The 27560-nt window shown below is 39.7% G+C and overlaps 1 long non-coding RNA gene across 1 annotated transcript in view; it reads right to left on the bottom strand.

Annotated features, from left to right (window-relative positions):
* Positions 1 to 14011: 14011 nt before the first annotated feature.
* Positions 14012 to 27560, bottom strand: part of LOC102150761 (uncharacterized) — an 83324-nt gene continuing 69775 nt past the window's right edge. The window contains exons 3-6 of the long non-coding RNA XR_287898.4: positions 24501 to 24560; positions 22634 to 22755; positions 18366 to 18485; positions 14012 to 14473 (exon numbers count right to left, since the gene is read on the bottom strand). This is a non-coding gene — a long non-coding RNA (uncharacterized lncRNA). The remainder of the gene's footprint in view (positions 14474 to 18365; positions 18486 to 22633; positions 22756 to 24500; positions 24561 to 27560) is intronic.

The following is a 27560-nucleotide window of genomic DNA, read 5'->3' as shown; positions in this document are numbered from 1 at the left end:
TAATTTAGAGCCAATTCTTCATAAAGATAAAGGATGACATTGTCATCATGGACCTGCCAGCCTGGGGAAGCTCAACTCAGTTGCTGGAACAAAGAGAGATCCTCCTGTGCAAGCACGCAAATGAGGATAGACAGCTCAGCAACAAAGCTCAAGACAATTGAGGAGAGAGCAAATTCCAAATATTGCATTTTCCCTGTAGTTCGGGGGAAAATAACACTATAAAAAAAAATGAGGACAATTCAGTGCTGAAGTCATCATTGTATTCAAAGGTCATTGCTGGTATATCCGTCAATACACCCAAATTAAAAACAAAAAATAAACAACAACAAAAACATAGAGAATAAGCCAAAATGACTATAGTTCAAATTAACCAATACTTTAATGTAACAATAGTTGAGGGCAAGGGGAAAGAGGGAGATGGAAGATAGAGAGGGAAGTTTGCTCTGTAATCATTATTATGAAGGTAGTATTTATTTTAATTTTTAAAGAGAAAAGTAGACATCTTCCAACATGTAAATGCTGGCCCCAATGGCATGAAGTTAAATTCTGAGTCCTAATCAATGTTTTAGTATAGACACTGCATGGCAGATTGTGTTTTCAAAAATGGCCACAGCAATATTTCCAGGCCCACGTGCTCTCCCAGAAGCTTGCCACTCTCCGTGGACCTGGGCAGGACTTTGTTACTGCACCCATGAATAAGATGCAACAAAAGTGATGCAGCATGACTTCTGAGGCCTCAACACACTGTGAGGAGGCCCAATCTAGCCCACACAGAGGGACCACGTGGAGACGCCTACATGGAGAGAAGCCAAAGTCCCAAGCTGACAGCCAGCTTTAGGTAAGAAAATTTTAAAGTAGAAGGCGGCTATCTTAGTTATCTACTGCTGCATACCAAACTATGCCAAAACAAACTATGCCAACTTAAAACTATAAGTGCTTATTATCCCATACAGCTTCTATGGGTCAGGAATCCAGTGGTAGCCCAGCTGAGTGGCTCTAGTCAACGTCTTTCATGAAGTTGCAGTTAAAATGTCAGCTAAGTTTCAGTCACCTGAAGGGCTGACTGGGGCTGAAGGATCTGCTTCCAACATGGCTCCCCCACATTCCTAGCGAGTTAACACTGGACATTAGCAGGGGGCTTCAATTCCTCACCATGAGTATCTCTCCACAGGGCTACTTGAGAATCCTCCCAACGTGACAGTTGGCTCGCCCTGGGCAAACGATTCCAGAGGGAGTAAAGGGGCAGCTACAATGTCTTTTATGACCCAACCTCAGAAGGCATACTATATAATTTTCACAATATCCTATTTGTTACACAGATCAGCTTATTCAGTGTGAGAGGAGACTGCCAAAGGTATGAATACCAAGACTCAAGAATCACTGGGGGCCATTTTGGACACTATGACACAGGTTTAACCTCCAAATAACAAGAATCCCTGAAAACGAGAAGACAGTGAGTAAATCATCAAAGAAATAATACAAGAAAAATTGCCAAAATTGAAAACTGTGAGTTTCCAGATTGAAATGACCCACCAACCACCAAACACAATAGATGAAAAGAAAATCACATCAAAGAAAATCATGGTGAAATTTCAGGACCCTAGGAACAAAAACAAATCTCCAGGTGGTGGGGGTTGGGGGAAGGCAGGTGGGGAAGACCACCTACAAAGGATCGGGAAACAACAGCTTCATATGATCAAGAGCTGGAAGCTAGAAGCTAGGAGCTGGAAGACAATACCTTCAAAATTCTCAAGGAAACTACTTCCAACCTAAAAGTCTATTCTTAATCAAACTGTCGCTTAAGTGCAAAGAAGAATAAAGACATTCAAAATTTCAAAATTTTATCTCCCTGGCACCCTTTCCCAGGAAACTACTGGAAAAAATACTCCACTAAAATGAGAGAGTAAAATAGGAAAGAGCATTCCAAGAGACGCAGGAACTAGTAGATAGCAAAATGATTCCCCAGGATAAGGGCAGAGAAAGATCTCAAATGAAACCTTGTACCAGACACAGAGGGAGGAAGTGAGTTAGGGGTAAAACAAAGTTAAAGCTTGATTTTCTGTAAGAAATCAATAGATAATGTCTAAAAACGGAAAAACCAAAAATACAAGCATGCAGTGCAAGCTTGTTATCTGGAAATATGAAGGCAAAGATTAAAATAATAACCAGATAGAAGAGATCAAAGTGCGGTAGCCTTGGGGAAGTGGGAGCAGTGGTGGGGATGAGCTTGCTGTTATTTATATAACAAATTTTGTCAAACTATTTGACTCTTTAAACTATGAACATATAACTTTGGTAATTTTCAAGAATAAAGAGAGATACTAGGAAGAGATAGCCCCCCTTTTCTTCCTCTAGACATTGTTACTCTGGACATGAGATCTTAAATTACTGCAGCTGTTCCCATGAGGGATGCAAGTCCACACACTGACCGAGGCAAAGCAGAATTCTGGAAGGACCCAAGTCCTGGATGACATCAATAAATCACTGAACTAACCAACCCTGAAAAGTACTGTCTTGGGACTTCTCATTTTGTGAGATGATACATTTTCTTGTTTTTTTAAATGGTTGAACTTTTATTTTAACCTTCAGCCACACATTCTCACTAATAATGTATGGTAAGATTAGTAGGACAAAGCAGTGATTAGGCAACGTGGCTATACATCTCAAATTTCAGTTCTTCATGTAATAACTTTCTAATTATTAAAACATAGGAGAAAAACTTGCTTCAAAAATTTGCAAAAATTCCAGTCATATGTTCCAGAACTGAGAACAGGTAGTGTCAGCTATACGATTCTATAGGTAGATATATGGTAAGGTAAAATTTCTTTCCCTGATAAGTACCCTTTTTATGTTCATTCATTTTTCCTGCATTTTTTTCAACCGACATTGACTGACTGGGCTCAGCTCGGGATCTGCATGGATGAAAAATACAGGCGTTTCTCTCAAGTTTCCTGCATGTGGGAAGACAACCATGCAAAAAGATCAAAGTAACTAATGTGGCCTAAATCCCATAGTGTCTAGAAATGGCCTCAGGTAACCTCAAAGTCACTCCTAAGGAATTAGGAAGAGTGAGTTATCCCCTGGTTCCTTTTGAAGGTGAGAAGGAATGTCTAGTTGAAATAACTCAAGAATAACTCAAATGAAATGCCCTTTTCAACACGACCTAAGACAGGGAATAGAGGGTTTGTGGATTGGCGCCTAAGAATAAATAGGAAGACGTTGTAGCACATAGTGTGCCAAAAGCTTTTGATTTGTAGGATTTTCTTTTCTAAAAATGCTAGTGGGATGAAGATTTTATAAATTGGTACAGAAAGGAAAGAAGAGGAAAATTTCAAAATCCTAACTTTGAAGGGTCTGTTATTCACTAGATAAACATGTCAAGCTATTTATCCAGAGGGGAAGAAAAACCAATTCACATTTGCAATTACAGCTATAAACTCAGCTATTCTCTTAGTTAAAGAAAATCAAGGGATGGGGATATTATTAATTAAGATTATTTTAAAATTTCCTCATGAATAATTTTGCATATCTAAGGGTGTAATTTATTTTTCATTGCACAATCTTGTTTTTCTTTGACTTGAAATTATTTAACTACAAATCATCTTTCTAGTGCTACAATAGTTATAGAGAAGAGCATGGAGGGTAAGGCCAGAAGACCATTTATCAAAGGTGGTAATTAATGCCTTGCTGTCTAATCTGTTTGAACTACATTAACAGTTTCACATATTATAATATTCCATTATTACTTTTTGTACTCATTAGTTGCCTGAGTCTCTAATCAGTGGAATGTCAGCCAGGTTTTTATTTTACCATCACAATAAGTTTGCCTACTTAATTCTTAATTTTGTTACCTTGCGAACAAAGCCACCAAACTGGTAAAGTTCATATTCTTATCCCAAATTTGAAGAAGAAATGTGTACTTTTATTAGAATTGCTAGCAAAGCAAATATTCTTCTGGTTGTTGCAGTGCCTTTCAATAGTTTAGTGGTGAAATCAGTCTTCTCAGAATTAAAAACAGGATAAATCTGAAGAGATTTTATTGAAAAGATTGAGTATTTTTCATTAATTACTGCATCTATCACATCACACATAATAAATGTATCAGTTAAGTTGGATTCCATATGTAATATTGGCATAAGCAATCATGATAATTATCTCACATGTAATAATCTGAAGATAGAGGGTTCTAGATTTGGTGCAATGGTTCAACAATGTCATCAAGGACCTTTAACTCTAGCATCCTCAACGTATTGACTTTTAAGCCTTTAGATTTTTAAGATCCTGTCAACCCACAGTCACAAGATGGCTGCTGCAGCTCCAGGCATCACATTCTCATACTAATGCTCCAAGCGGGAGGGAAAGGGAGAATGGATTAGAAAGGAAAAATTTTCCCAGCAATTGCAAGCTGACTTTTCTTTATGGAAAATCACATTTAGCAAAGGTCAGTGGAATTTTCACAATCGGTTTAGACAAATTGTGATTCATCTTCTAGGGCTGTGTAGTACTTTCCTCCTGCTAATGTAACAAATTACCACAAACCGAGGGGCCGTCCTCCGCCCAGCGTGGGCCGCGGGGCGCCGGGGGTGCCCTCCCGGGGGCTGGCGCTCGTTCGGCGTTCTCGGGGCGCCAGGAGGCCGGCGCTCCCGCACCTTCCACTTTAACCCGGTCAAATTTTTGCCGGGCAGGGAGCCACTCCCGGGCGGAGTGACGGATGAGAGGTAAATAGGGGCGGGGACGCTGCTCCCAGCATCAGGACCTCACCGGTGCCCTGAGAGTCGCCCCGCCGCCCCGTCCTCGCCCTCCGCGCTCCTCTCGGGCTTAGAGAGGAGGTGGCAAGGAAGGGGCGTTCACAGCGCTGCCGGCGGCCCCGCCACCTCCAGAATCTCCGTGCTCGGCGTCCTCCAGCTTCCCCTTTCCTTCCACGACTCCATGCTTCGCTCCAAACCGAGGCCCCCGCCCCAGGCAGAAGCCGAGCTCACGCCCCTCGCGCCCGCGGCGCCCGGGCTCGCCTTCTCGGCCTCCCTCCGAGCCGGCTGCGGGCTCCAGGGCGCCCCTCGGAGTCCGCGTGGCTGCGGGGCTCTGCCCTGGGGGCTTGTCCTCCAAGGCGACGCTGTCTCCGCTCCGCTGTTGTACCAGCACTGCGACGGTGCTCCATGGTACGACAGGTTGGGTTTGCGTGTGTGTAGGACACTAACTGCAGCCGTCACTGGTTAACTCCAGCGCTGTCCTCGGCACCCTCGCAGTGCCAGCTCCGGCCAGCCGCCGGGTGAGCGGGAAAGCCCTTCGTCGCTTAGAGCATCTTTCCAGACCCGCTGGCTGTGTATTTTCGCTCCGGCGGAGCGAAATGATTTGCTCCACCGTGGTTGGCTAATGGTGCCGTTGCATCGCTGCGCCTAACGCTGCTTTTACTTGGAAGGAATTTACTATTTTACCAATTCTTGTTGATCTCTTCGGAGCCTGATCTCAAAACTTGCGTGGCCCTGAAAGCGCTCTTGCTGAGTAACCTCACCCTGACACTTCTGTACACTCACTCCCTGGGCGGCCTCCAGTCTGCATTTGAAATACCATCTGTGTGTGCTGTAAGTACAGCTACACGTTGGGTTTTGAGGACTTAGTATGAAAAAATAATGTAAAATATATTGATAATTTTAAAAATGTTGATTACAGTTTGAAATGACATTTTTTATATACTTTGTTAAATAAAATATATTATTAAAATTAATATCCCCTGTCACAGAGCAGAAGAGACTAAGGAGAAATGACAAGTAAATGCAATGCTGTCATGGATTGGGTCCTGGAACAGAAAGAGGACATTAATGGAAAAAGTGATGAAATCCAAATAATAAATCACTGAGGTCTAGTTATAGTAACTACTGCTGTTGGTTTCTAAATTTTGACAAATGTACCACAGTAATGTGAAATCTTAACAACAGGGAAATTGAGTGAAGGGTATATGATAACTCTGTACTACCTTTGCAACTTTTCTGTAAATCGAAAATTGCTCCAAAATAAAAATTTTATTAAAATTTAAAAATAAATAAATAAATTACCGCAAACTTATGGCTTCAAATAACACAAATTTATTTTCTTACAGTTCTGGAAGTCCGAAGTCTGAAATGGGTTTCGCAGGACCACAATCCAGGTGTCGGAAGGGCTGAGATGCTTCTGGAAACTCTAGGGGAAGATTTCTTTGCATTTTCCCGCTTCTAGAGGCCTCCTGCTTTTCTTGGTTCATGGCCCCTCCCTTCCGTCACTCCAGTCTCTGCTTCCATCATCACATCTCCTTCTCTGACTCCCCTGCCTCCCTCTTTCTCTTATAAAGACCTTTGTGATTACATTGGGCCCGCCCAGAAACCACACAGTAATTTCCCATCTTAAGACCCTTAACTTAATCACCTCTGCAAAGTCCCTTTTTCCATAAAAGGTAAGATACTCACAGGTCCCAAGGATTAGGAAGTGGAAAGCTTGGGGGCATGGGGGGTGGGGCAGCATTAGGCCACCCTACTACAGCAGAAGGGGAGGAATGGCTGTTGGGTAGGCAACTGCCAGTGTCTGCCACCCTCCATCGATATTCCACCCTCCCCTCGCAGGTTCATCCCCTGCCCTCTACAAGTGTCAGGAAGAAAAGGAAAATAAGTGCTTTGCTTGTATTTAATTATGAATAAATACTTTCTTCTGAAAGCTGTTGGAGAATATGATTTTATTTCAGCAGAACTACAAATCAAAAGACAGACTTTCAGATGTTCATGTTATTTTCTAAACGCTATCCAAAAGTATTAGAATGTGTAGAAGCTAAAATTAGAACAGAAGAAAGAGACAAGTTTTTCTTTAGATAGATCGCTCTAATTGCATTGTTTTGCATGTGTATCAGTACAGTCCATTCCAAATGTCTACATAATTTTTCCCAACTCCTTCTCCACCCTTTCTTTGAAAAGAGGAAAAGAGTAGACCAGGAAGAGTGTTAATGGCTTGCCAGCTCAAACCAGTAGCTTAAAGGTTAAACTATTGACTGTGAAGCAAGTCTGCTATTTTAAGAAATTTGGATTTTCTCTTTTATAGCCAAAATAATTAGCACAGGTGGAACTTAGTCTCCCCGATACCTAATGCAGACTGGAAAAGGAGGTTCAGAATCTTGTTGCCAGCATGACATCATTTTAGCAGACATTAACATCCCGTGGGGTTTGTTTATAATCATCATGAGATATTACCTGACAAAGATGTTCTTAAATAGATTATGCTGTAGAATTGGGCATGCAAAAAAGGTTGTAGCTTACCACCAGCTCTCACTGTAGCTGTGACCATGGAGATGCACATGTCCGGAGCATTTGTAGAAAATAAATAAGTAAAATTTATTGACACACATCAGTTTGTAAAAAGCAGCCAGAAAAGCTTTATTCGTGGCAGGAGACTTCTCTAACACCCTCCTCAGCGCACAGGGTTAGAGTTTTGAATCCTCCCAGGATAATTCTGTCTTAAAGACCAACAAAAGTGAACAGGATGCTCTGACTTGGCTCCCTTTTCCACACTCACTCAGAAGGCAAGAACGCAGTCCCAAAGCCCGCCTCTGCCTGTCTTTCCTCCAAGGTGTACTGCAAAGATATTATTTTTGTTTTGTCATCATTTCACTCCCTCCATTTCACCTTAACCCACGTATGTTCTTTTCTCAAAAACTAACAGTTGTCAGTTCCCTCATCTTTTTCAAGCAATTTAGTTTGATCTTCATACTACCAGCTTAGAAGTCCCCTGGATCTGAAGTGTTGCTGGCAGCTTTGGCGTAAAGAGACTCTTCAGAGCCCCCCTTTACTTCACCTGCCAGCCCTGTGTCTTCTTCTTCTGCTCCCCTCTCCCACCGCCATCTGACACTCCTCCTCACACACAGACAATCCTCCCCAGAAACTTAGCAAAATAGCACTCAAATTCATTAAAATTTTGACTCGACACCATAGTCTGAAGTCATTTTCTTAAGAAGGCAAGAGTTAAGTATACAAAATATATTTCTGCAGTGAAAGAAAGATATGCAGTAAGATCATGAGAAACTCACCCCTACATACAACATTCTGAGTTCTTTACATAGGGTTAATCTCCAGGTGGCTTCAGATGGTCTTCAGGCCAATGCACATACGCTACTCCTCAAAACTAGCTTCATGCTTAACTTTTGTTTGAACGTTTAAATAAAGTTGATTTTAAAACAATTTTTACTCTTTTGAAGATAAAAATCACACTATGTCAAATTTGAGAAGTTGGTTTTGAATATTTACTTTAAATAAGCTCACATATTGCCCCCAAAACAGTTGGGAAGCTCAGCACTGAAGAACTGATTTCAAGTGTTGAATGAATGCAAGATAAATTTGCCCTTCATCATCTGAACGTCAAGCAGTCAATCCTGAAGTCATTTGACTTGTCCTTTGGATGTAGGCTTAGTTTGCTATAGGTTGCCTTATAGAAAGGCACTTAGCGTGTTCTTTACTTTTCTCCTTACCTGTCTAACACAAGGGACATACCTGAATTATCCACTGGCAGTGCTGTTTCACTAAACAAGTAATGTGTGGCATTTGGAGTCAGAATTTAGCCAGATTTTATCTTTCCTATTCTTATAATCAATTAGTCCTTTCAATGTCACAACATTTAAGCAATTAACCAATTTTTTCCTTAGATTTGAGCAACTTAATATTAACTTACTATTCATTAATTACATGAAATTTGTTATTAAATAAAAAGTAAAAATTGGGAGCCAGCCCAGTGGTGCAGTGGTTAAGTTCACACATTCAGCTTCGGTGGCACAGGGTTTGCCTGATTGAATCCCAGGTGTGGACCTACGCACCGCTTGTCAAGCCATGCTGTGGCAGGCATCCCACATATAAAGTAGAGGAAGATGGGCATGGATGTTAGCTCAGGGCCAGTCTTCCTCAGCAAAAAGAGGAGGATTGGCGGCAGATGTTAGCTGAAGGCTAATCTTCCTTAAAAACAAAAAAAAGCAAAAATTGAAACATTTTATTTTACACCATTATCTTACACAAGAATGTTATTATAAAGTAGTTAAAATGTTACCATTTGCAGATGACATGATACCCTAAAGTCTCCATCAAAAAAACTGTTAGGGGGCCAACCCAGCAACATAGTGGTTAAGTTCACATGCTGTGCTTTGTCAGCCCAGGGTTCATGGGTTTGGATGCCAGGTGCAGACTTACACACTGCTCATCAAGCCATGCTGTGGTGGCTTCCTACATATAAAATAGAGAAAGATCAGCACAGATGTTATCTCAGAGGCAATCTTCCTCAACAACAACAAAAAAAACCATTAGAACTAATAAATGAATTCAGTAAATTACAGGATACAGAATCAATATACAAAAGTCTATTGCATTTCTATACACTAATAACAAACTATCAGAAGAGAAATTAAGAAAACAATCCCATGTACAAGTGTATCAGACAGAATAAAATATCTAGGAATAAATTTAACCAAGGATATGAAAGACATACACTGAAAACTATAAGGCACTGATCAAAGAAATTGAAAAAGACACAAATAAATGAAAAAATATTTTCATGGATTGGAAGAATTAATATTGTTAATGTCCATACTGCCCAAAGTAATCTACAGATTCAATGCAATCCCTATCAAAATTCCAATGGCATTTTTCACAGAAATAGAAGAAATAATCCTAAAATTTGTATGAAACCACAAAAAAACTAAAATAACCACAGCAATCTTGAGAAAGAAGAATAAAACTGGAGGCCTCACACTCCTTGATTTCAAACTATATTACAAAGATATAGTAATCAACACAGTATGTTAGTGGCATAAAAACAGACACAGATCAATGGAACAGAATAGAGAGCCCAGAAATAAACCTACATATACATGGGCAATTAATTTACAACAAAGGAGCCAAGAATATACAATGAGAAAAAGACAGTCTCTTCAACAAATGATGTTGGAAAAACAGGACAGCCACATGAAACTAGACCACTATCTTATATGATACACAAAAGTCAACTCTAAATTGATTAAAGACTTGAATGCAAGACCTGAAACCATAAAACTCCTAGAAGGAAACTTAGATGGTAGGCTCCTTGACATTGGTTTTGGCGATGTTTTCTTGGATTTGATGCCAAAAGCAAAGGCAACAAAAGCAAAAATCAACAAACAAGACTATATCAAATTAAAAATCTTCTGCAACAGCAAAAGGAAATCATCAACAAAATGGAAAATCAACCTACCAAATGGGGGAAAATATTTCAAATCATATATCTGATAAAGAGTTAATATTCAAAATATTCAAAATATATACAACTCAGTAGCAAAAACAAACAAGCAAACAAATAGTTCAATCAAAAAATGGGCAGAGGATCTGAATAGACATTTTCCAAAGAATACATACAGATGGCCAACAGGTACAAGATAAGAAGTTCAACATCACTAATAATCAGGGAAATGCAAATCAAAACCACAGTGAGATATACTTCACACTGTTAGAATGGCTATTATCAAAAAAGACAAGAAATAACAAGTGTTGGTGAGGATGTAGAGAAAAGAGAACCCTTATGCACTGTTGGTAGGAAAGTAAATTGGTGCAGCCACTATGGAAAACAGTATGGAGGTTCTTCAAAAAATTAAAAATAGAAATACCACATGACCCAGCAATTTCACTTCTGGGAATCTATCTGAATGAAATGAAAACACTATGTTGAAGAGATATCTGCACCCCCATATTCATAGCAGCATTATTTACAACAGCAAAGAGATGGAAACAACTAAGTGTCCAATGATGGATGAATGGATAAAGAAAATGTGCTATACGTACATACAATAGAATATTGTTCAGCCATAAAAAAGAAGGACATCTTTCCATTTGTACAACACGGATGGATCTTTGGGGCATAATGCTAACTGAAATAACTCAGGCAGGGAAAGACAAATACCTTATGATCTCAATTATATGTGGAATCTGAAAAAAAACTGAGCTCATAGGTACAGAGAACAGATTGACGGTTGCCAGAGGCAGGTGTCGGGGGTGGGTAAAATGGGTGAAGGTGGTCAAAAGATACAAACTTCCAATTATAAAATAAATAAGTCACAGGAAGATAATGTACAGCATGGAGACAATAGTTAATCATATTGTATTGTATATTTGAAAGTTGCTAAGAGAGTAGATCTTAAAGTTCTCATCACAAGAAAAACAATTTTTGTAAGTATGTATGGTGATGGATGTTAACTAGACTTATTGTGGTGGTCATTTTGCATATATACAAATATTGAATCATTATGTTGTAGACCTGAAAGTAATATAATGTTTTATGTCAATTATACTCGATAAAAAACCGTAGTTAAATGATACAGTAATCAAAACAGTATAATACAAGTATATGAATAGACAGAGCAATGGAATGGAATATAGACATCTAGAATATTATATAGGTAGACTTGCAAATCAGTGGGGGAAAATAGATTATTCAATAAATACTAATGGGAAAATTGGGTAGCAAATTGTGTAAAAATATAAGTTGGATCACTCTTTATTCTTCATAGCAAAATTAATTACATACTAAATGTAAAGATAAAATATCATAAAGGCATTAAAAGAAAATATGAAGAGTTTTTTAAATAATCTTGGGGTAGGGAAAGACTTTGCAAGTATGCCACAAAATTCAGAAGCCATAAAAAGAGGATTGGTAAATATGACCACATATCATAAAAAATGCTCTGCCTAGAAGAAAAAAAGCACAAAGTCAAACGTCAAAGAATAAACTGAGAAAAATATTTGCAATGTATATTATAGACAAAAGCTACCTTAATTAGTATATGTAATGTCTCTACAAATCAATAAGGAAACAACCAATATCCTCAAAGGAAAATAGGGGAAGTACACAGTTCACAATAAAGGGGAAAAAATGGCTTTCAAAGACCTGAAAAAAGTTTCAGCACTACAGGTAAGAGAAATCTGAATCAAAAGTACAATTAGATATCATTTTGCACCTATCATATGGGCAATGATCCCAAAATATGGTAACATTGTGTTGTTTTTCTGTATCAAAGGAAACAAACATTCCAATCTGTGGTTGGTAGGATGCAATTGGTACAACCTCTATAGCAAACATTTTGGCAATATATATCAGAATCTTAAACTCACATACCATGAGATCCAGCCCCAAAGAAACAGAACCAATAGGAGATGATATAGATAGATATAGAAATAATGCAAGTGTAAGTATACATAATAGATAGATACAGATGATAGATAGCGAGATAGAGATATAAATATAGATGCACTCATCCCTCTGTATCTGTGCAGGATTGGTTCCAGGAGCCCTGCTGATACCAAAATCCTTGGATGCTCAAGTCCCTTAGTGGGCCTTCCATTTCTGCAGATTTCCCATCTGCAGATTCGACCAACCTCCGATGGTAAACACAGTGCACAATCCAGGGTTAGTTGACTCGGCGAATGTGGAACCCACAGGTATGGAGGGCTGACTTATAGATATAAGGAATTTATTATAGGAATTGGCTCACGTGGTTATGGAGGCTGAGAAGTCACACAATCTGAACTCTGCAAGCTGGAGACCCAGGAAAGCCGAGGGCATAATTCAGTCTGAATGCAAAGGCCTGAGAACCACGGGGCTCCTCATGTGAGTCCTGGAGACCGAGGCCCTTGAACCAGGAGCTTGGATGTCCAAGCACAGGGGAAGATGGACATCTCAGTTCAAAAAGGCGGAGTGAATTTACCCTTCCTGCACATTTTTGTTCTATTTGTGCCCCCAATGGATTGGATGATACCCACACACATTGGTGAAAGTGAATCTCTTTACTCATCCACTGAATCAAATGCTGATCTTTTCCAGAAACACCTTCACAGACACACCCAGAAATAATGTTTTACCAGCTGTCTGGGCATCTCTTAGAGGAGTCAAGTCGACACATGAAATTAACCATCACACCTACCTTTACAAGGTCGTGAGAGTGTCATCATATACACAGGCACCGACTTAGCAAGGAAGAAGAGGGAAGGGAAAGGACTCTGGAAGTCTGATGATTTATATAAAAGATTGTTTTAAACCAAAAAACATTTTTTAACCAGAAAAACTTGTCACCCTTAACTGAGAGTTTGTTATAGTTTCCAGACTAATGAGATAGAGGCTTAAGAATAATAAAGAGAAATAAAGAATCTTCATGCTTTCTGATACACATAAATGTGTGTTACATTTTAACCTCAAAGGCTAAGTAATACCTGGAAAAGATCCGAACTAAAAAGATGGCAGTGAGGATGGACAGGAGAATATTTAAGAATTCAATTGGTTGTAAAAGGCATAGGAAAGGGAGAAGCCCAGAAGATTTCAAGGTTTCCGGTTTGGATGTCTCACTTGACAGTGACAGTATTCGTTAACACGTGCCTGGCCTTCTTCAGAGCTCACCGTTCAGGGGAGGAACTGCTAACTATGAATCTTCTAGATGTGGCGGAAAGGAAGTAGGCAAGGCAAATACCTCTTTTTCTTCCACCCAATTTATCATCCCTTTCAGGGGTGGATGCTGTTCTCATGGGGCTTTTACTTCCTCCGGAAAACTCTGGCCCAAGCTGGACTCTGTAGCTCAGCTGTGAAAAGTCTGGAATGAGGCTTCAGTAATGATTTGAATATAACAAGGAATAAACCAGAAAACCTAACTTATAAGAGATGAGTCCTTCTCTAGAGCTTGCAGAACCCAGTATATTCTGGGTCCTGTGGTGGGTATCAGCTTGGTGACCCTTCTCATCCCACCCCCCACAGCCCCCAAAATAAAGTTTGTGCCTAAATAGCTGCTTGTCTTGCATTCTCAAACTCCCTCTCCTATCTGCTGTCAGTCTGCCTCCCATGACTGACCTCCTGTTGGGAATCCACTACTTGCCTTTATAATAACAATGAGAGATCTTGCTCACAGGGATGGGTCCATTCTTTATAGTCTCAACCAGCTAATCATGTCAGGATATATCACAATCCACTTTATATCTATACAAGACATAGATGCACACAATGCTAAAGAACAAGGATACTTTCCTTGTAGTTTATTGGTTCAAAGCAGAAAACAGGGAAGATAACTTTGACAGATGTGTTAAGAAGAATGACAAGACACAAAGACCTGAGATAACAGTCTAGGTAAGGAATGAACCAAGTCCATGAAGGAAGACTTGACCGAATTTGGAAATAGAACTAAGTGTTTACCAAGACAGTGTCAAGGTGAACATGCTAACCAGGTTTCTTGTTTAAGATCAAGTAAACTGGAGTCCTTACGCTGAGCGAGAGAAATAGGTGTAGGTGTGTGTGGTGGCGCACCTCTGACTTTTGCTTCCGCATCTTCCCAAATGCCCAGCTGTGGCCTGAGAGCAAATGGAGAACTTCAGCAGGCAGTATTCATTATATAAGATTGGTCTGTGCCCTCTTCATCTTCTCTGCCTCCACACAAGCATCATAATTTTATGTCCCCACAGATCTTGAGAACCTGAAATCACAAATAATGACTGCATTCAAGTTTATACCCTGAACAGAAGCAAATTCCACCAAATTTGCTTGCGACAATAATCATTCTGTGTAATGTCATTTGACATAATTTTTCTAGTACAGTTGTCTGTTTATCATTCAACCAAAGGATAATTTAGGTTAAATTGCCCCCTAGAGGTGGCCAGAAAAAAACTAAACTGTCAAGAAATAGCAAGGGAAAGTACAAAAATAACATGTTAGTAAATAGAAAAAGGAGAAATGGATAACAGAATTCGTATATTTTATTTATTTCTCTTTTTTGAAACAAATAATAGAGATAGGACTCTACAATCATTTGTTATATATAAATACCCAAATTGCTGAGATACAATTTTTTTTAAATCCTGTGCATAAAACATCCTTCTGGTGAATGTGTTTCACTCGGTAATTCAACTACAAACGCGACAGTACAGCATAAACAAAGACAAAGGTATTTTTTAAGAACAGTTGACTTTCCCAGAAATAAAGATTGATTTCTAAATGCACATTTGATTTAAAAAGCTGCATATTGGTTTGACGTTTCGGCATTGTTGCTACATTTTTAAAGTTTTGTTCCTATATCATTAAGAAACGCTTTACGTGTCACTTGACTGTACCCACCCATCCAATTTAAAAACGGCTTTTAATCAAGGAAAACAGGGAGGATCCAGAAGAAGTTTTGATGCCCCGCTTTATGCGGCATGCATAATGCAGCTGGAATTTTCCATCCCCGAGTAAGAATCCTGTCAATCCTGACTCCTTTGATGAGAGTTCTAAGGGAAAGAAAAGGACCCGTTTAATGATCACTGAAGGCAGATGGACCGAGATATCGCTGACTACAATTTAGAGCAGGATGTAGTGTACAGAGGAAAATGGATTTGGCTCAATTGCAATTATTGATATTTTCAATCAAACAGCATTTTTGTTTGTGGGAGAAAAAAATTGATGCTAGGTATAAGAAAGGAGTTCAAAAGCTCAAACTGAAATAAGAAATGATTCAGGCAAAGCAGCATAAAGCAAAGTAGCATAAAGCTGATTTGAACTTGATGAATATTCAGAGCCTAGAAAAAAATAAGCCTCAGAGTTAATGAGCTGGGAGAAGGGACAGGGCTGGTAATTGACCATTTCTTGGGTAATGATTAATGTATACAAAAATGTGAGTTACTGAGGGGGAAATGTTCACTCCTTTCACAGCATAATGGCTTCCACATTCTAAAAAAGAGGTCTCTAAAATAAACCATCTAAGGAACAACATTTTTAAAAAATAAAAAATTCCTGCATATTAAAGTTCACATTCTATTGTGTTCCTATACAAGTATGTCAGACATCTCAATAAATTTGAAAAATCAATTCCTTACCTGCAATTATCTGTCAATTGGTGTCATGGGACTAACATCACTTAGGGTGTTAAGTGGTAAGAAACTTGCGTGCAAAACAACCATGAATATTTAAAAATGAAAAGTACATTCTGGTAATAATTGTTTAATTTAGATAACTTCAAATTACAAGAAATATGAATTAATACAATGTGTTCTACATTTTTGAAACTTCCAGATTTAGCTCGGATTAGGATTTGATAGGTGGCAAAAGCTTCCAGGCCTCACATTTTATCTGAGACTTTATTAGTAGCTTAATTGTGAATTGTTTAAGTGACACCTGGAAAGCCATCCCCACTAAAGCTTTCTTTCCAACTTTCTGCCATAATCCCTATCGAGAAGCTGTCACTTTGAGTTCAAAGTTTTTGGGCTTCACTGTGGTGACAAAAATCTTTGTGGCTTTTAAAAACAAAAGATGTCCTCTCACTCATGCTATATGTCAATTGCAGTTTGACCAGGTGCTCTGTTCGGTATCTTCTGATATCTGACCCAGGTTGATGGAGCAGCCTTCTTCTCCAACATTGCCAGTTACTATGGCAGAGGGAAAAAGGCTCTGGAGGGTCCCACATTGGCCATTAAGTACCCTTCCTCAAAGGGACACATATCATTTCTGTTCACAACGCATCACATGGCCCTACCCAACCACAAAGGAACCAGGAAAAGCAATCATACCCAGGGGGAAGAAATGGAAATATTTGAGGAAGCATTTATGACTCCCAGAGAAGTATCATCAGTTTTTTTTGCTATGACAAACAATGCTGCAAAAAATAACCTTGAAAATCTATCATTTTGCAAGTGCCTCTGTAAAATAAATTCCCAGAAATGGGATTGCTGGACCAAAGGTTGCATCCATTTGTAATTGGATAGATATTGTCAGAGTTGCTTTAAATAGTAATCTTTGCAATCCATTTAAAATTGGACTTGTAAAATTTCAAATTATGCATGAAATTTTTAGAATACCTCAATTGAATAAATCTCAAGGGATTTAGGAGCTGTGCACACAAATAGCTGTATTATGTGGCCGCTGACGATAAACGTCTCAGGAGTCCTGGAGTTGACACTCAGTCGTTCAGAACGGGGCGGGGGTTACCTCCAGCTAAAATGATTCATCAAGGTTTCGCGGAGGAAGGGGGCTTTTAACTCGGGTCTTAATGGCTAGATCATTCTCTACCTTGCCTCCCCTGATACTCCTTTCCTCAGACCCCTATAACTATTACGAGCAAGCACCGTGGGGCAAGAGCGTCTGAGTTTAAATCTTAGCCCCACCACTTACTAGGTTCACCTTTGGTAGGACTTATCCTCTTGGTTGCCACTATATTCTCCCATAAATCCTCAATCTCTTTCTTTGGCAATCTGAAATCGTTGCTTTCTATGCCGTTTCTCTACTACCTGAAAGTCCAACCAATAGCCGTCTCCACGGTCCCCTCCCTACTTGCTCGTGATTGGAAGAGCAACTACTTCTCAAGTTTGGACTGACTAATGGATAAATGGCCAGGAGTCATTTTGGGGGACAGACTTCCAGTTCTATAGAAACTGTAAAACTGACTTTCCATCTCCTCCAAAAATAAAGTATTTAAATTGTAAGGTCCAGAACCTCAACCTCTGAAAGCCATTTTCTGACTGCAGTGCAGGGATCAGATACTAGCGCTGTCAATAACCTTACAGCTGATATCAAAAAGTACAGCTGTATAGGATGAAATGCTGAGGGTCTGCTAAAGCCGACAAGCTGATACAGACAGCATCACCCGGGCAATTTGTTTTCTTCAACTTGAGAGCAGAAGGTGTCCTTTTATTTAAATGACTGATAGTTGGGTGTTGTACTTCTTTCATTTTATATATATATATGAATGTGTGTGTACATATATATACCTTTTTAAAATATAGACATATATTATATATGTTTTTCCCAGCTTTACTGAGATATGATTGACAAATAAAAATTGTATTTATTTAGGTTGTACAATGTGATGTTTTGACATACAGTGTATATCAAATTTATGTGTACATTGTGAAATGATTACCACAATCAAGCTAATTAACATGTAATCACTTCAAATAATTCCCATTCTTTTTGTGGTGAGAACACTTGAGATCTACTCTCAGCAAATTTCAAGTATACAATGCATTATTATTAGCTACAGTCACCATACTGTACATTAGATCTTCAAAACTTACTCATCTTGTAGCAGGAAGTTCATACCCTTTGACAAACATCTCCCCTTTTCATCCTCCCCCCAGGCCCTGGCAACCACCGTTCCATTCTCTGTTACTATGAATTCAATTTTTTTTTAGATTCTCCCAGGTTTATCCAAGTTGTCACAAAATGGCAGAATTTTCTCCTTTATTAAAGCTGAATAATAGCCCATTGTATACGCATCCTTTATTTTCTTTCTCCATTAGGTTGTTTCCATATCTTGGCTGTTGTAAGTAATGCTGCAATGAACACGGGAGTGCAGATATCTCTTTGAGATACTGATTGTATTTTCTTTGGATACATACCTAGAAGTAGGATTGCTGGATCATATGATAGTTCATTCTTAACTTTTTGAGCAACCTCCATACTGTTTTCCATTATGGCTATATATATCTTTTTTTGTATGTGCTTTTCCTTTGGAGATTCTAAATGAATTCATTTAAGTGATTTAATTAGAATAAATTTTTGACTGGCATTTGGTAATATCTATTTATCAAATTTCATAGATACAGAGCACATAAAATTACCCTTAAACAGATCAATATCTAGAAATAATAACTTTAGTTTGGCATTATTTTATCTGGACTCATAAATAATATCAACCCTCCCATGAGAGGTGATTTTGGAGTTTTTTCCCCAGTAAACATTATTATTCCTTTTTAGATTTCACTTTTGTTTATCTGCATGTTTATAAAAGTCAGGAAACAGAAAGCACACCAGCAATTTGAATGGGGAAATTTTAATACACAGTATTATTAACTGATAGGTATTAGTTATCTATTGCTATGTAATAAATTGTCCCAAACTTTAGCAGCCTAAACAACAGACATGTATTATTGTCTTAGTTGGTTCCAACTGCTATAACAAAATAACACAGACTGGATAGCTTAGAAAAAGCACAAATTTATTTCTCACCCTTCTGGAGGCTGGAAGTCTGAGGGTACCAACATGGTTGGGTGAGGCCCTCAGCTGGGTCATCTCTTTGCATCCTCACATGATGCAAGGGTCTAGGGATCTCTATGGAGCCTCTTTTACAAAGGCACTAATTCCATTCATGAGAGCTCTGCTCTCGTGACCTAATTTCCTCCCAAAGGCCCCACCTCCTAAGACCAATCACCTTGGGCGTTAGGATTTCAACATACAAATCTGGAGGGACACATTCAGACTATAGTATTTATCTCACAGTTTCTGTGGGTCAGGAATCTGGGAGTTGCTGAGCTGGGTGGTTCTGGCTCAGTCTCTTGTGAGGTTGGTTACTCTTGGTAAACTCATTCAAGGAAAAATAAACCTACTTAGTCTACAGAGGAGGCAAACGGTCAACAGTTACTGACTAGTTCGTTACCACCTGGGCCATACAGAGAGCCAGGCTTCTTAGGCCCTAGTTCTCTATATGCAATCTTCCTGCCACAGACAGCCCTGGGGAAAGTGAAGTTTAATCTAGTCCTCGGCCCCATCACTTTGTCCTCAGGGAGCAACACCTTCCAGGTGCTGTGCCTTCCCCAGGCCCCTAGCCATTCTAACGAGCAAACTTTTATCCATAAAAGAAAATAAGAATTCTGTAAAAGGGGAGGTATCAGCTGAATTAATAGTATCTTTTCACTCGCGAAGTGACTACCATAAAGCAAGATAAAAATTTGTGAGCAATGTGGATTCAGCGTGTGGGTGGTCAATTACGATGGCCATGCAGCAAGACCCTATTGATTTATTGTTTGGGACGAAAAAAATATTAACTATTTAACTAGAGTGTCAAAATCAACAGTATAGGCTTGCCCAGCCTGTGAAGAACTCTGGGAATCTTGATGCATGTCTAAAGAAAACACAGAGAAAAGTTCTCATTCTGGATTTTCAGGGAAAATGATCTAGTTTTTAAAGCCAGGGCCAATTTGCATAATATTAGGGGCTCCAGACCAAGTGGCAGGACTGAAGAGAAGGCCACGTTGGTTACATCACAAGCTAAACCCACCGAGAAGGGTGAATTACACTGGGCAAGTCACTCCTGTTGACAAAAGTAGAGTCTTTCTGAAGGAAAACAATATATATTTTCAGGGCCAGCCCAGTGGCGCAGCGATTAAGTTCACACATTCTGCTTTGGCGGCCTCGGGTTTGCCGGTTTGGATCCCGGGTGCCGACATGGCACCACTTGGCAAGCCATGCTGTGGCAGGCGTCCCACATACAAAGTAGAGGAAGATGGGCACTGATATTAGCTCAGGGCCAGGCTTCCTCAGCAAAAAGAGGAGGATTGGGGACAGATGTTCGCTCAGGGCTAATCTTCCTCAAAAAAACAAAAATGAAATAGTTTCAAGGAAGAACTTTGCCAGAGAAGAAGAAGCCATGCCAGAGAGTCATTCACAAGTTTCACTCTGCTTTTGGTCCCACTGCTACAGATGATTTAGAATAAAACTTCTTTCTCTAGTTTTATGAAAGTGCAGCCCTAATGTGGAAGAAAGAATAATACTTTTGAAGATTGGTTCAGTCACTGTTTTATGCCAGTTGTTAGAGATTATTTTAGTGAAAAGGAGTATTGTTAATCCTCAGTGGTGTTCTGGCCATCCAAGCATCTTTGAAGATGTGGAGTTTGACATCAGAATGGTGTTTATACGCATCTATCCATTCACTTGCTTATTCTGTCAGTTACCAAAAATTTGTTGAGAGCCTCCTATAAGCTTTGTACCATAATAGGATTGGAAGATACATCAGTGAACAGGACATTGCCTCTGACCCCACAGCATGCACAGCCCTATACAGGGAACAGATAAGCAACTGGCTAATGACAGCGCAGTCTGGTTATGTTGGGCTTGGATAGTGGTCATCCATCCTACCAGCCCTTCCTATCATATTTCATAATGCTCCCTTTACTATCCTGAAATAAAATTGGCAGATAATGCAGTTTATCTGCACACATACTTTTTGAAATACTAATATAGGGGCCGGCCCCATGGCCGAGTGGTTAAGTTTGCGCACTCCGCTTCGGTGGCCAAGGATTTCGCTGGTTCAAATCCTGGGCTCGGAGATGGCACCGCTCATCAAGCCATGCTGAGGCGGCATCCCACAGGCCACAACTAGAAGCACCCACAACTGAAAATACACGACTATGTACTGCAGGGCTTTGGGGAGAAAAAGGAAAAAAAAATCTTCAAGAAAAAAGAAACCAAAAACATACCTTTATGAAATACTAATATACGCCTTAAGTCTAATTAATATAAAGGGGATATAAAAGGAAAAGAATTTATAATAAAATTAGAAGAAGTTAAATATGCAAATGTTCAGGCAAGACCACAGTAGAAGATATTATGAATCAGTTAGATGCTTGCATATTTCTACCCATACCTAGTGCTGTGGACTGACTTGTGTCCGTCCGAAATTCGTATGTTGAAACTCTAAGCCAATGTGACTGTATTTGGAGTAAGGAAGTAACTAGGATTAAATGAGTTCGTGTGACAGAGGGGCTCGGATCTGATAGGATTAGCGTCCTTATGCAAGGAGACTTCTGAGAGCTGGTTCTCCCTCTCCCACTCCGCCCTGTGAGGACACAGCAAGAAGCAGCCATCCGCAAGCAAGGAGGACAGCCCTCACCAGAAAGCAAACCAGCCGGCACCTTGATGCTGGACTTCCAAGCCTCCAGAACTGTGAGAAATAAACGTCCGCTGTTCCAGCCACCCAGGCTACGGCATTTTGTTATGACAGCCTGAACTGACTAATGCACTTAGAACCACCGTAAAGTAGACAGCCACAAATGCAGGCTCATTCAGGTATGTTGCACGGGCCTCAGAAACCACAGGCATCATTGCCGTCAGTGATATGATCTTCTGAAACGGTGAGCAACTCTCAGGAAAGTTCTGAACAAAAACAGTATCATCTTTACTAGATTTACTTAGTAGTTGCTTTCCAAGAAAATTCAGAGTTTATTTCAATGACGTAAAAACTGCATTGTGTTTATATGTAAAATGAGTTCTGTTCTAGACTAGGTACTAGGTTGATACGTATCTGTGGAAATGTCCAGCATGACATTCGAGAGTCATACAAATGCAGGACAGTTCTTCATTGTGTGAGATTGTGCCTTGAATTGCAGGATGCCAGCATATCGGTCCCCCTCAGACAAAATTCCATTAACACCTCAATTATTAAAAAGTCTCCATTAATTTCAAACTATCCCCCAGGAGGCCATACGGCCGTCACTGAGAACCACCGTTCCAGGGTTTAATAAGAGAGGCAGCCAACACAGGCTAGAGCCCTAGGACAGGCTGATGGAGAAAGTTACGTCTTAGCTGAGCCAATAGGAATTGAGAGCGAGTGCACAGGACCAGTGCTGGAAAGGAGTGACTATGAGGGGGAGCACAGCGTATTCAGGACACTGCATATATTTCAGTATGGCTGGGACATTAGGTCATATTGATATTTACTCTGCTGCCAAAAACATGAAGAAGAAGAATCAAACCTAAAAATCAAATTTGAATGGTATGTAAAGAAGAGGTTTGTGTCTGCCTTCCAAAAGTTTTAGACACTATTAACCAGGCATTGTTGCACAATTCGCAACTTAAAAATTTTATGAGAGGACATCAACAAGAAACAGACCTTTCAGGTGTAGAGATTGAGCTTCTCATTGAATTAAAACAGCAAAGAGTGGTAAATCAAAGGTAACGTTAGCATCCTTCTTCTTGTTTTAATTGGTATTAAACTCACCAGCTCTCTCAGCCCTAGGGTGAAGGAGTTAATACAGAGATGGAGAGGAAAAGGCATTCTTAGTAATGGGGTCTTGTAAGCAAAGCTCTAGAGATGAAAAGCTTAGAGTGCATGTGGAGGAAAGGAAGTTGTTTTGACTGAAGGATCAGGGAAGAGCAAATGTGGAAAACAGGGTTGGGATTTCAGTCACGGCCAGTCCGTGGAGTGCCTGCATGATAAACTGGAGAAGGTGTCTTCATTCTGCAAGCAATGGGAATCATGGAAGGGGTTTGTGTGGAGGAGTGAAGTAATCAGAGCAGTGTGGTTCTGGAAGATTTCTGGGAACTGTATATGAATGGATTACAGCAGGGAGAGGTTGGAAGTGGGATGTTCTGGGAGTCAGATATGAGGCCAGCACACTTTTCCAGAAGTTCGTTTTCTGAGGCCCTGGACCCCAAGTGAGAGAGGTGGCAGAGGGAACAGAGAGGGAGGCAGGAGTGTGATGGAGTGATGGGGGCAGAATCAACAGGACTTAGCAACTAATTGGTCTGACAAACTGTGACATTTGCTCCAAGCTTTCTGTTTTAGTATTTATTTCATTGCTAATTGCTATTAGCTGTGGTGTTAATCTTAGTACTTGCAATTATTTGAATGTTTGATAAAAGCTATTATATTAATGTTCACAATTTTGTAATCAGTTTTGTCATAACTCTTAAAAACTAGGTAGCAGATGCCTGCTTTCAGAGGATAATAATGGATCACCAATGCTAGATACAATTATGAACTTAAAATCGCTCTCATACTGTACTGTTATGAGGACAATAATCCCTCAGGATGCTGTTTAAAATAGAGCCAAACTCCATCCTTAGCTAAATGCATGGGTCTCTTGAACCGTGAATGCCTGTCAATTGGCAGAATTCAAATCCCATCAAACACAGCAGAAGCCTTTCCATGCACACTATATTTTTTCCATGAGAAATACATTTATATTCTATTATATTATGCAAGATCATAGATCTTGGGGGGGTGTGTATTCGGATGGACTTATGCACTGATATGTCTATCGTCAGCAATGGACATATAGTAAATTTTGATGGTATATGATTGCTAGGCATTGAGGAATGCAGTGTAACTTGCAGTGTAAATAAACACATCTTAATAAACTATATTATGAGGAGGTTTTATTCCTTTGAAACTCTTCTTGCCTTCTTTATAAGTAAAAGTCAGGTGAGCTGTCAACATTTTGAAAACAAAATAATGAATCATAAACACATTAAAAATAACTGTGACTTTGTTTAATGTATCCTAAATTTGATGCATATGTTAATTCTGATGTTCTAATCGCTTGATCACACAAGCTAATGTGAAAATTCCAGTGCCTAGATCAATTCATAGCTGTCGTATTTGAGTACATTAAAATTATTGTATTTTCATTTAAGATTTGCATTTTAGACCTTTGTGGTTGCTAGTGCAGACTCTGGAGTCAGACTGCCTGCATTTGAAGCAAGGTTCAACACTCTCTAGCTGTGTGATTTAGGTAATATCCTTGACCTCTCTGTGCTTTAATTTCCTCATTCGTAACATGGGAATGATAATTGTACTACCTATTAGGATTATCATGAGGAAATAAACGAATAAATTTGTGTAAAGCCTAACACAGTGAACACTTAATAGATGTCAGCTACTATTACTAATCTCAAATATGCCTTATGCATTACTATCAAAGTTAAATTTGATATGTATAATTACTAAATTATGATTCCGAAATTCGTGTACTTACACAGTGCAGTACTAGGCAGAGGTGACAGTCCTTTCCAAATCCTTCCACTGTATTTTCTGTCTTGAGGAACAAAGAACATTATATCTTTATTTTTACTATGTGAATATTCCTCTAATTATAAATAGTAAGCAAAAATTATGCAGCTCATTAACTGCCCCTGAATGTCTATTGTAAACATAATAGGCAAGCAATATCTAAAGCTGGATTGGGAAATAATACACGTTCAATTTTTGTTTATAATATTTACTTTGTGGCAAACTACTATTAGGAATTGCACCAACTGTATCCCAATGACTTGAAAGATTTAATAATGTATTATTTTAATACTCACAATTTAATTATTAGTCTTAAATTTACCAATGTTTATCTCAAACTCGGAATAAAAGAATAGAGAGGAAAGAAAACATTTCCTTTTCTCTTCAACTATATTTTCCATATATCTTAAAAAAGAAAAAGAGAAACAAAAACAAAAACAAGCAGCCAAAGCAAACACACCACTCATCCCTGTGAAATACTGCCATTTCTACACACTTTCAGAGTTTTTCTCCCTTTAGTGGCAAATTCCTCAAATGAGTCATTTAGTATCTCGAACACATTGAACACACTTGGACTCATTTACAGCCTGTTTGCATCTCCGTTTTGTACTAGGTCAGCACACAGCAAACATGACCGTGTTCTTACTTCTCCACTCCTTGGCCATATTCTCATTCTCTTCTTATCCTTCCTAATAAGGGGTATTCCTTATGTCCAGCATGTCCAGCACTTGGGTCTCCTCTCTCCCTCTTTTTCTTTTCTCTTACTGAACTCATTCTTTTGGAGACATTATCCCTACTTTTCACATGAATTATGTGGTTGCAATCCACATTCTTTATCATGAACTCTGACTTTTTCCATTGCCTAATGAGACATCTTAGGGCTGTCATAACAAAATACCACAAATTGAGTAGCATAAAACAACAGAACTGTACTCTCTCACAGCTCTGGAGGCTACAAGTCCAAAGTGAAGATGTCAGCAGGGCTTCACTTCCTCTGCAGGCTCCGGAGAAGGGTCTTTCCTTGCTTTCCCGTCTCTAGTGGCTATCAGCTTTCCTTGGCTTCTTTGGCTCCAGGTCACATCATTCCAATTTCTGTCTCTGCCTTCACAATGCCTTCTCCTCTGTGTGAATGTGTCCTCTCTGTCTGTCTCCTCTGTGGATCTCTCTTAAAAGTACCCATCATTGGATTTAGGCCTCACCCGGGCAGTCAAGGATGTCTCTTCATCTCAAGATCCTCAACCTCAAAGACATCTGCAAAGACCCTTTTTCCAAAGAGGGTAATTCACAGGTTCTGGGAGTTAGGGCATGGACATATCTTTTGGGGGGCTGTCCTTCAACCCACTACACCAGATATAAGAAAAATGCTATGTAATCATATGACAAATGACAACAGATATCAGACCTAGGTGTGGGGTATCAGTAAGGGAGGAAGGGAGTGGAAAACTAGAACACGCATGCCCTGTCTAAAGGGGCCAGCCCCTCCTCACTCCAGCTGACTGCTGCCACGGGCACATGCAGACCCACTGTCGCCAGTTCTAATAGCCCCAGAAAAGCTGGAAATCCAGATTTCTATGTGCTGGCAGCTAATTAAAATTTTAAAAATCTGCTTATAGGTAACACCATGGGGAAAACAAACCTCTCCATGGGTCAGATGTGGCAAGCTGCCAGCTTGTGACCTCTTGTGTACAGTCTGATGCTCAGAGAGCAACTCTGATGAGAAGGGCAGAAAAGCTTCACCCTAGAGGTGAGAGAGGTGGAGAATTTAATGCCACTTAAGACAGGAAGAAAGATGCTAATGTTCCATTTGATTTGCCACCCTTTGCTGTTTTAATTCAATGAGAAGCTCAATCTCTACACCTGAAAGGTCAGCTTCTTATTGATGTCCTCTCATAACATTTTTAAGTTGTGAATTGTGCAACAAAGTCTGGTTAATAGTGTTATAAACTTTTGGAAGGCACAGAGAAACCTCTTCTTTATGTACCATTCAAACTTGATTTTTAGGCCTGATACATCACTATAGTCACTCTCTAGAAAAGTCTCATCTCCCTTGGCCCTTCTCCCTTTGTCTAATTGCCTATCACAACTCCAGCTCTGATTAACTCCCACTCTCTGGTGAGAACTCGCTCATTTTACCACCGAATCTGCCTGTCTGTCTGGATCTGAGCACATGCCCTCTCCACTAATCCCTGTTCTAATAAATACACTGTCCATGTACATGTCTGAGGCCACCCTCTCCTCTTGTGTCATGGGTGCCATACCCTTTCACCTACTCAAAGACTTTGCAGTTACTCTTTATCTCTCCTCCATCGCTAATTTCTCCCTCTCTACTGGATTACCCTGGATTATCGCAATATACAATAAACACATTCCCTATCTTAAAACAAAATAAAACAAAACAAAAACCTTCCTGGTCTCCACACCCCCTTCCCACTAACTTCCTCTTTCTCTTCTCTCTTTCATGGTTAACTTCCTTGAAAGAGTACTTAGTTTCTGGTCACAGTCTGTAGTTTCTCACCTCACCACCTTTCACCATCCCACTCAAGTCAGGCTTCTGTCCTTCAGGCCACTGATGACCTCCATATTTCCCAATGGTCAGACCCACCGTTCACTTTTGCCCCTCGCTGTATAAACTCAACTCAGGTTTGACCTCCTCCTTGAAGACTTCCTGTATCTCACCATCTACTACTAATCTCTGCCTCTGAACACTCATCACGTTTTATATCCACCTTTTCTATGAAATTTTGCCACTTTCTATCTTATATTATAGTTATTTCCATACATCTATAATCACCCCAAAGGGAAGGAATTTTATCTGATTCATACGTTCACTCCACAAATGTTTATTGAACACAACTATTTGCCAGACACAGCTCTTGTGCTGAGTACACTATAAGAAACAAGGTAGACGTGATTCCTGCCCTCTTGGAGCTGAAAGATGAGCACTATGAAAAAATAAAACAGAGGAATTGGAAGATGAGTGACTGGGGGAGACATGCCCGTTTTTAGTAGCAGAATAGAAAGCAAA

This window comes from Equus caballus, chromosome 10 (assembly GCF_041296265.1).
Source record: "Equus caballus isolate H_3958 breed thoroughbred chromosome 10, TB-T2T, whole genome shotgun sequence".
NCBI lineage: Eukaryota > Metazoa > Chordata > Mammalia > Perissodactyla > Equidae > Equus > Equus caballus.
This window is presented reverse-complemented; position numbering and strand designations above follow the sequence as displayed.